The 9,106-nt window shown below is 41.3% G+C and overlaps 1 long non-coding RNA gene across 1 annotated transcript; it reads right to left on the bottom strand.

Moving 5' to 3' along the window:
* Positions 1 to 4,521: 4,521 nt before the first annotated feature.
* Positions 4,522 to 8,476, bottom strand: LOC121421544. Its single transcript, XR_005970994.1, has 2 exons — positions 8,218 to 8,476; positions 4,522 to 7,956 (listed from the first exon to the last, which is right to left on the bottom strand). It is a non-coding gene; the product is annotated as an uncharacterized LOC121421544 (long non-coding RNA).
* Between the last annotated feature and the right edge of the window lie 630 nt (positions 8,477 to 9,106).

The raw sequence follows: 9,106 nt of genomic DNA, 5'->3' as shown, positions 1-9,106 counted from the left end.
TCATTTATGATATTAGCAACTTTTATTTATTCGCTTCTCAGAAATGACACTTTGAAACCACAGCTGACTCCCCCCCATTTGTAATCGTAGGTCCGATCTTGTACTTTTCATGACTAGGCCAAGCTGTGTACTAGAGAGCCACTTCAATATCGAACGTGTTTTCCCCTGAAGTTAAATTCTCACTCTATTTCATTTTACTGGAGGCCTACTGCTCTGCTGCAGCGGTTGCGTAACAGAATTTTGAATTTTCAGGGCGTGAAAAGACTCGTAAATCAGACTTTCAAAAGGGGCACATTATATATCAGAAAAAGGGCACATTTATGAGAAAAGGGCACCACGGCCATATAAAAAAGGGCACATTTTTAGTGGCCGTAACTTTTAGCAAAAAGAAGAAGGGCATGACGGCCAGTAATGGGGTCATCGATGGCCGTCGATTATTTTGAGGCCTGCAATGTCATCAAGAGGTCAAAAGGCCAATGATACAAGTCCATGGGGTTCTATAACGATGACCCAAAGGACAATCGCCCCCTGACAACTACTTCAAGGCAAATATTATCCCCATATAACAGCAAATCTTTTCAAAATGAACAAAATTTTGTGCATTATAATTTTCTTTAAAAAGTCAAACATTTTTTATGGAATTCACTGTTTAATATTGATCCATATAGATCAGTATAAGTAACGCTCAATGTGATTTACTATACCACATCAAACATTGAATTATTAATGCAAAAGGCTTAAATAGTCTAAAAAAAGACTGGAAAGCCTTTAAGCATAATAAAAAAAAGCACTCTAAACCATTGAAACAAAATAATTTCAATTAAAAAAACTTTTGATCATTTTCTCAAAACTAGGAAATATGTTGTCTGGCATTCTGTGCGTATAATATGTTCACTGCATCCCATTATATCTCATCAAACTTTATCAAACAATATCATTAACTAAAGTATTGCAAATTCTTTTGGACGGAACGGTTTTAATTTATTAAGGTGATTTAGTTTATGACATATTTATGCTTGAGTTCATATTTTCATTCTTTTATGCCATTTATCTCAGTAAAACTTTTATATATTCATAGCTTAGACCTTAAGGTATAATTTCATGCAAATTTTTTTTTCCACAACTAATCCCTAATTTGCATATAAAGAAAAACATAAGAAAAAGGAAATGGACAAGATTTAGGGGGTAATTACTCATCAGATTCCTTTGATATTTTGCATGTTTGTTCCATACATAGATATATATCTATCAATGAGAGCTTTTGAAGAAAAAATATTTCATTTTTTATGATTTTTTCTTTTATTTTTATTTAATCTTTATACATGTATAGCCGATCACATATAAGGCAGGCTAATTATGTATTCATGCATAAATAATTAAAAAAACAAAAAGATATTTCCAAAGACTCTTTAATTAACTCTTAGCACATACATCACTGACAACACACACCAAATTTGAGCACTTTGCACCATTCCCTTATTCTCAATCTTTGGCCACAGTGTCACACAAACACACAAAATTACCATTCTGAGAAAACAAAGAAAATAAAAAGCATATACATGTACTCACTGTACATACATGTAGTAACGCATGGATCAGACACCTCTATATCCATCTACGACATAATAAATACTCTAGGAAGCTGATATATGCCATATACACATATGTACATGTAATATTTACAAATACAATATGTACAGACATAGATATTTATTTACATAATATTTACATGCTTTTATGATGGGGAATTAATTATTGATTATTGCACTAATAATGGGAGGGTCCAGCAGCCAGTTACTGCCAGTAAGATTGCAGCGAAAAGTGGAAGGATGGTACGCATAGAACGCGTGATAGAACGAATTGCCGATAAGGAGTGACAAGGGTAGAAGGGAAAGGAGAATAAGTAGACGAGTAGAGTACATACATCGGGATATATACACATATAAAAAAACACATACTTCACGTAATTAGCTACATCATGACTAAAATAGCTTTATCTACCCAGGTTTACTGATTATACTACCCGCTCTTCCTCTATTTCTACTCCTAACAAACTATATAAGCCGACCACATCGAAATTACTAAAACAAAATATTCAAGGGCTTCACTACGTTATTCACTGCAAACACACTCACTTCTATTCTACGTGCAACAGTGGTACTACTACTTATTTCCCCACACAATTCTTTGTCATCGGGAGAATAAGAAAAAAAGGGCAGTGGGATGAGGAAGGGGAAGTATAGTCCGTTTCTAGTAGACTAATTTATATAAACCAAAAAAAATAATATAGACTAGTTTTAATAAGGCAATTTGTGAAAAGCATGTTCCTACCAGTTGACAGAAGAAGACCAGGTAGGGTAGTATACGCATGGTCGGTGTGATACCGGAAGGTGGATAGGCGAGTAAAATAAGCGATAACAGCATGTACACAATACGCATTGTAATTTCCCGAGGGGCATACCCACATTATAAAATCATTGATAACGGTGCAAGGTGAGGTCTATCTGTGACCCTGCATTATTCGAATTGAGTTCTATTTACAGTTCTAATGGGTTCTCACATGTCCCCTTGCCAAATAGGTCGCCTTCTCCATTTTTCAACCGGTAACTTCGGCGAAATGTGAGCCTTTTCTTGAGTTTGCCTTTCTTTGTGAAAGTCTCTTTCCAGGTCCTTTCCTCGATAGTCACACAGTGTCGGCTGATTATCGCATGGAGGGATATTGGTCCCAATTGTTCCTCAGCCGAAGTCGACAGCAATCTCTCCATTGGCTTCTGTGAGACGTTGGTTCCAGTTTCGACGGATGGGATGTGTTCTTCATCACTGCTTACCACAAGTCCCAGCTCTTTGAGGAGGCCCAGGCTCTCTGCCCTTTCTGTGATGTTGGGGCCTGGTCCCGGCTGGTGTCTGGCCCAGAGAAGCTGCTACCTTCCTCACTTTGACGGGGCATGGTGGTTGCCCCGCCCGTGGATGGGGCAGAAAGCTTCTTGGCTGTCTTGGTTTTCATTTCCCTGGGTTTCTCCCTCTTTTTCTCTGCCGGTGCGTGCTGGTGGCGTTCATCCCTTGTTGGAGTTTCAGCCCTCTGAGGTTTTTTTGCCGTTCTTGATTCTCCGCTTGTAGAGGCCTCTTTCTGTTGCCCTGGTCCCTTGTTGTAGCTTCCTTTGTGGCCAGGGGTCGCTCCACGGGCGTGCCCGCAATAATCTCCGTTTCAGTTGCGTGTTCCGGATGCCTGAGACCGTAGTGGGCTTCCAACTCGCTGCGGCGTCCATACACCCCCTTGCATCGTAAGCATTTAAATTCAAAGCTGTGAATTATATGTCTGTCATTCACATGCCGCGTGAGTGTGTCTTTGGAAACAAATACCCTCCCACATGTTCCGCATTTGAAAGTGGCTTCGCTTGATGCTGACGACATCTTGGTTGTGACTCAAGTGCTGTGTAGGTCTCGAAAGGATGAAATGTCTGACTTTCCCCTGCAAGGAGACATCAGAACAATAATGATGCGGTTTCATTGCCTTCACAGGGGTTCTTTGTGAGGATCAATTATTTATCTTTTCTTTCAAACAGGGGTACTCGGAAACAAAGTTAATGAACGCCGTCCCTTCTTTTTTTTCAGTCTCTTTACAATAGTGTGCCTGTTAGGGAGTCCATCGTGTCCCTCGCTTGGAGACACTAGTTATTTGGAGTGATTTTCCTCACCACACTGCGCCAGAGGGACTATGTTTGCTCAAGTGTTGTTTATTGGGGTCCTTGGGTAGCGTCATGATCCTCCGGAAACAATTTGCATCTAACAGTTAGTCATGGGTAGCTGTTCCCGTCGAATGCGGTTGTGTACATAACTGTTCTCTAATCCTTCTATTAGACCGCCGTTTCCATGGTTGCAGGGTTGACTCCTGGGCGCGGCACATAGTACCTGGGTCCTTTCAGGCTATGCATAGGGGTCTATCCACTGGCTGACGAAGGAGGGGACTCTTCTGCCGGCTCCTCCGCTATTGGTCCGAGTGCAGGGGTGTTTGGTGGAGTGACAGGGGCTGAATCTTCGGAGCTTAATGACAGGGGTGGTCTGCTTCCGGCTATCGCTGCCCGGACTCCCATTTGATACAAGTTCTGTGCCAGGATTCCAAGACCTCCCCATATGTCTTCCAACATTTTGAGAAAAAGCCTCCCCATGTAAAACTGTAGTAGCGCCAGTCCCACTCCCACAACACACAGTAGCGCCATAATCAATCCTGACGTAGCCAAAAGTATGTCTGAGTCCGTTATCAGTGCCATTCCTTCGGTTCTGGAACGAAATATTTACACATATAAGTCATCTTCGTCTTAACTTGTTGACTATAGTGTACTATTCTTTCGGTATGTTTTAAATATCTGTCAATACTGTATTTAAGCAATTTTATATATAAGAGGACTACCTCTTTACAATGAAACGACAATTGAAAGTGAAAGAAATATATATATATCTTTTGGCATCTTAACCATCCCGTAAACTTCTTCAATCTTGTTATTGATACCTTTTTTTTTGGGGGGGGGGAACTCATGGAGCTTGGGAATGTCTTCCCCCTTTTTTAAAAGGCTCATCATGAGAAGCTGGGATTAGGGCAGGGGTCGCTAATGTATCCCCACTTCATTATCAAATATAATGTCCCTCGCCCGCAGATTTTGTTCTGCGTTTCTTTCCATTCATTCTCTTCCCCTTTTTTTCAAGAATTTCCAATTTATCCAGTATTTATATTCCCGTTATGGCCAATCTTATAGTTGGCATCGTATGATTTGGGTGAGTTTCGCCAAGGACTGTTTTCACACAAAACCACACTGTATCCCCGTCACCGGGTACAGACTCTCAAGTGCACTAATTTTGTGACGTGATCACAGTTCAGGGTAGAACTCGAAGTAAATTTTCTGTCTTGTGTCCTTGGATTAGGTGCTAGGCATAGAATGAGTAGCTTGGCCGCCTAACATCTCTCCTAAGCTCATATTTTGATCAAGCTCCTCTACGCTGTGGCAGTGGCGTCGGTCCTTTGTCCTCAGGTCGAGCTGCTGTGTCTGCCTCGCCATCATTTCCCGTACCCTATTCGTTTCAAATAATCTTTCCTATCATTCTTTAATTTCTCCTCAGTCTATCTTGAAGCAGCCTATTCTTCCGTCCTTTCTCATGTCTTTCCTACCGGTCTATTCTTTCTACTGCATTCTACCTAGTGGTCTGATTTCCTGCCCTTAATAGGGCGAGTCTCTGTATGTAGTAGTGAGTTGTATCATTGAAATGTAGTACGGATATTATATTTAGAAGTACAGGGTATCGATCAAACTACAATGTTTTTTTTAGTTTGTGCGTTTTTAGTCTTGAATTTTATGAGAAAGAAGCCGACCATATTATTGTATAATACACATATTAGGATAGACATCGTTTTATAGTGAGTAGTCATTTAATTTCTCGTAGCAAGTTTTTTTTGGTCGTGAATTGATTAGTTGGTCGTAGTTTAGAATACATGTTGTACCAATATTTTATCTTAGCGTACATGCACCCGTTGTAACCTTATAGTCGTATAATTAAAAGGTCAGATGTAATGTTATGGAAAATATTTTGCCAGACCAAAGTAATTTCCTCGATCCAGGAGTATCGAGCTGGGGAGGGGGCTGTGTGACCAAATGTCACTTTAAGCTAGGTGAAAACCCGCAATGCAGCTTTAAGGTAAAGTGCCCTCTCGCGAGAAGAGAGGGACTGGCAAAATTCTCTCCAGTTTAACCGTTTCACTCCCAGGCGACTAACACCTACACGCAGTATCCCTGATTGACTGTCACCCAGGAGTGAAATAGACTTAAACTACCTTTTTATAAATGACCAAAATCTCCAGACAATGGAAGCTTGTGAAAACCTAGCACTAACTCTTTCAATACCGCACAGCCCTACTTCCAGCTCCACTCCAGTAGTTAAGACAAAGTTCGAGAGGTATCGACTTAAGCGATTAATTGTAACTCCCAGCACTCCCAGAATTACGTTTACGATCGGCGTTTTGAATCTACATTTGAAAACGCTGAATCTGTCCCTGCAATGGAAGCATAAGTTACACACTCTATGTCTCCTTCATCATCCGTTTGCGTGCACTCACTTTTCTGCCTCCTGCATTACCTATTGGTTATGTTCTATTGAGTCGAGCATTGCCATACCACATGCTACATGATTTTCTTCTGCAATCGCCTCAAAAATGGGTCAAGTGATTATGAAGGAGTTCAGTTCATATACGATGGCTTTACTCCCATCCCCAAACTGTACCTCGCATTTGATGATGGCAAAGCCAGCTGGAAAGGCTGTATTGGATAGCAGTCTAGCACTAGCTTTTCAAATGATGTTTGAAATGTCTCCCATATCATTAGCAGATCTGGTGGTAGGCCCGGTTGTCTCAATCTCATGTCTCTTGATCCCTGCATTAGAAGAACCTCCATTATTTCTTACTTGATATGTCTTTCTTGTTTGGAAATTGTACTGTGTTTTCATAGAAAGACCTCATAGCAAGTGGTCGCTATCCGGGAGCTTCGGGGTAGTACACAGCAGTAGTGTTGATGTGTGTGGGATGGAGCTCGAATGAGCGGCGTTGCGACTGTCTTGAGTTGCATCTGTCTTTCTTACTGACTTTTTAGTCTTTAATTACCTAATTCAGTGCGATATTTCGGCTGAGAGCCACGGTTATCGTTACTCGGTCAATTAAAGTGAACGGGAAAGACTGCGCAAATTACCGCTCATCCTCCGGCAAAGGTAGAAGCGAGCGCCGCTGAGAAGCTTCCAGCCGACCGTGCGACAGTTTCAACCGACCCATAACAAAAGAGCAACGATGACTTCGAGTCTTACCTCATGCTTAATGTTGCAGAGAGCCCCCGCCACACGATGGATCACACGGCCGTCGATCTGCTGACCCCATGTATTGTGGCACTGCTATCGAGCACCGACCCGGTGGCAAAAAATCGCAAGGCAATAAATACCTGCAGGGCAGGTGGTATCGTCTTGTTCCGATTAGAGTTTGAACGAATGGCATCTTCCAATCTTGCTATAATCGCGAGAATTCCATCCCTTCTGAAACAATACTTCTTAAACATTTCGTCGTCATTGTAGATATCAAGGGGGTTTGATCGATCCCTGAAAATTGATTCTCTATTGATGCACCAAGAAATTCAAGGCCTCTGACCCATAGCCACACTGCCATGGGAGTACCGTGTCATTCCTCTCATCCTTAGTAGATACACGAGTGAATCGTACATCTGACCAGTCAGTGTTATAGCGTTGAAGTCCGTTATTAAATAAAAATGTTTTTTTTTCTCTATAGTTACATGTAGTTCCGTATGTTGAAACAACAGCATGAGATAACAGATGGCAACCATGCAACATCTATAACTTGTGCTTTTTAAGGTTCATAATCCCTTTCTCCATGCCTTGCCTTGTTCTTTTGTTCTCTCTTTGTGTTTGAAGGGGTTTACAATGTAGTTACTCCACCTTTCTCCAGAATACCACATTCATTTTGTCTGTTGAAATGAAATAATAAGGCAGACAAAAAAAAATCAGGTTTCTGTTATTATTCATGATTAAAGGATAAATTGGGACTTCATTCTACATGTACACCTCATTTTTTCCCCTAAATATAAAACACACAGAATGTAATCTTACTTTCAAAAGACGATTATAGGCTAGTGCTTGAAACTTGGAGTAACAAGAGTTCATCTATTACAAAGAATTTAACTTTGCTCCAAATGATGGTGCTCCATACTGCATGGCTTCGTAGTTAACTAATCTATACAAAAGGTCCAAGTACTTTAGCAAAATGAATCAAATGAAAAAAAAATCACTCACTTGAGTGGTATTTATTGTGCCCTTGATTTCTGAGCATTGTACCAAGAATTCACCATGCCCGTCTTTCTGGAAAAGCTGCAGACACTTAAAGACTTTGTCCTCATCTGCTATGCCCTGGACAGCCTGAAACTGGTATGGCTTCAACCATGCTTCTCCTTCATGAGGTCCTCGTGGATGGAAAATCGTCTCTTTGAAAAAGGTGCCAATTTAATTGCAATCCTCTTGGAGTCCATCATACTATTCTGAAAGTTGGATGTTGACTTTAAAATAATCAAAATGCTCAACTTGGTAAAAATATGAAAGCCAAGATGATTTTTTAATTATTTTACCCACAGATAACTTGAATGTTATTCACATTTTATGTGACAATACAATGCCAACCACATGTGCCAAGAAGTACAGATTTTCCGTATTTGGGGTTGCGTAGAGCCAGTGAACCCAATAATATCTTTGAGAGGAGCAAGAATATTCTTCCTCGAAAAGTTGTGTCTGGAGTCTCTTATTCTTTGCTGCCTCGTTTCCTTCTCCACTTGAGGCACCAGTTTTCCCAGGGCCAAGACGGTCTTTCAACTCCTCCTGCACATGTTCAATAACGTAATGAAGATAATTTGGCCAGGATGCATATGTGAAATTACCTTGCAGGAGATATGCCATCTCGATGGCGTTGGCTTTGTACCCCGCGACATCAGCTGGCCTTGGATGATGGGCTCTGTATACTGTACGGAGCTTCGTGAAAAGATCCACCACATCACGAAGATGATTCCTCCTCTCTTCATCAGGGATGATGCTAAGAACCGACGACATGTTGTCAGGATCAAAAAGATGACGAGCATAATTACCTGGCATCATCAGGTCGGGTGCAAGTCCAAGCGTTGCTTTCTTGTGGTCAGTGAATCATCCCCTCCCCCATCCTCAAACACCACCTTAACATCACAAGATATCTCCCATGTGTATGTACTTGTCACTTCACAAATCAGCAAAACTGCTATTTACCTTCAACATCCCTCACAAACTTGACAAAGTGACCGAACACAGCCTTCTCGTGTATCCGACTGTTACCTCTGTCCATCAACAGGCTATGAGAAATGATAAAGTCTGTTGCTTCTTGCAGATTTGTTGTGTCGATCACTGAGACCTAATGTTAGATCGTGACCGAATGTTAGTCAACAAGTAACGTCTTTTTTGCCTGCCGGCCGAGCCACAGCCCGAAGGCGAAGCAGATGATGACCTTGTTGTCGACAGTGCCAATCAATCTCAATGGCCCCCTCCTCGA

The sequence above is a fragment of the Lytechinus variegatus genome, chromosome 9 (assembly GCF_018143015.1).
Source record: "Lytechinus variegatus isolate NC3 chromosome 9, Lvar_3.0, whole genome shotgun sequence".
Classification (NCBI taxonomy): Eukaryota; Metazoa; Echinodermata; class Echinoidea; order Temnopleuroida; family Toxopneustidae; genus Lytechinus; species Lytechinus variegatus.
The sequence above is the reverse complement of the archived record's forward strand: the minus strand, read 5'-3'. Positions and strand labels throughout refer to the sequence as shown.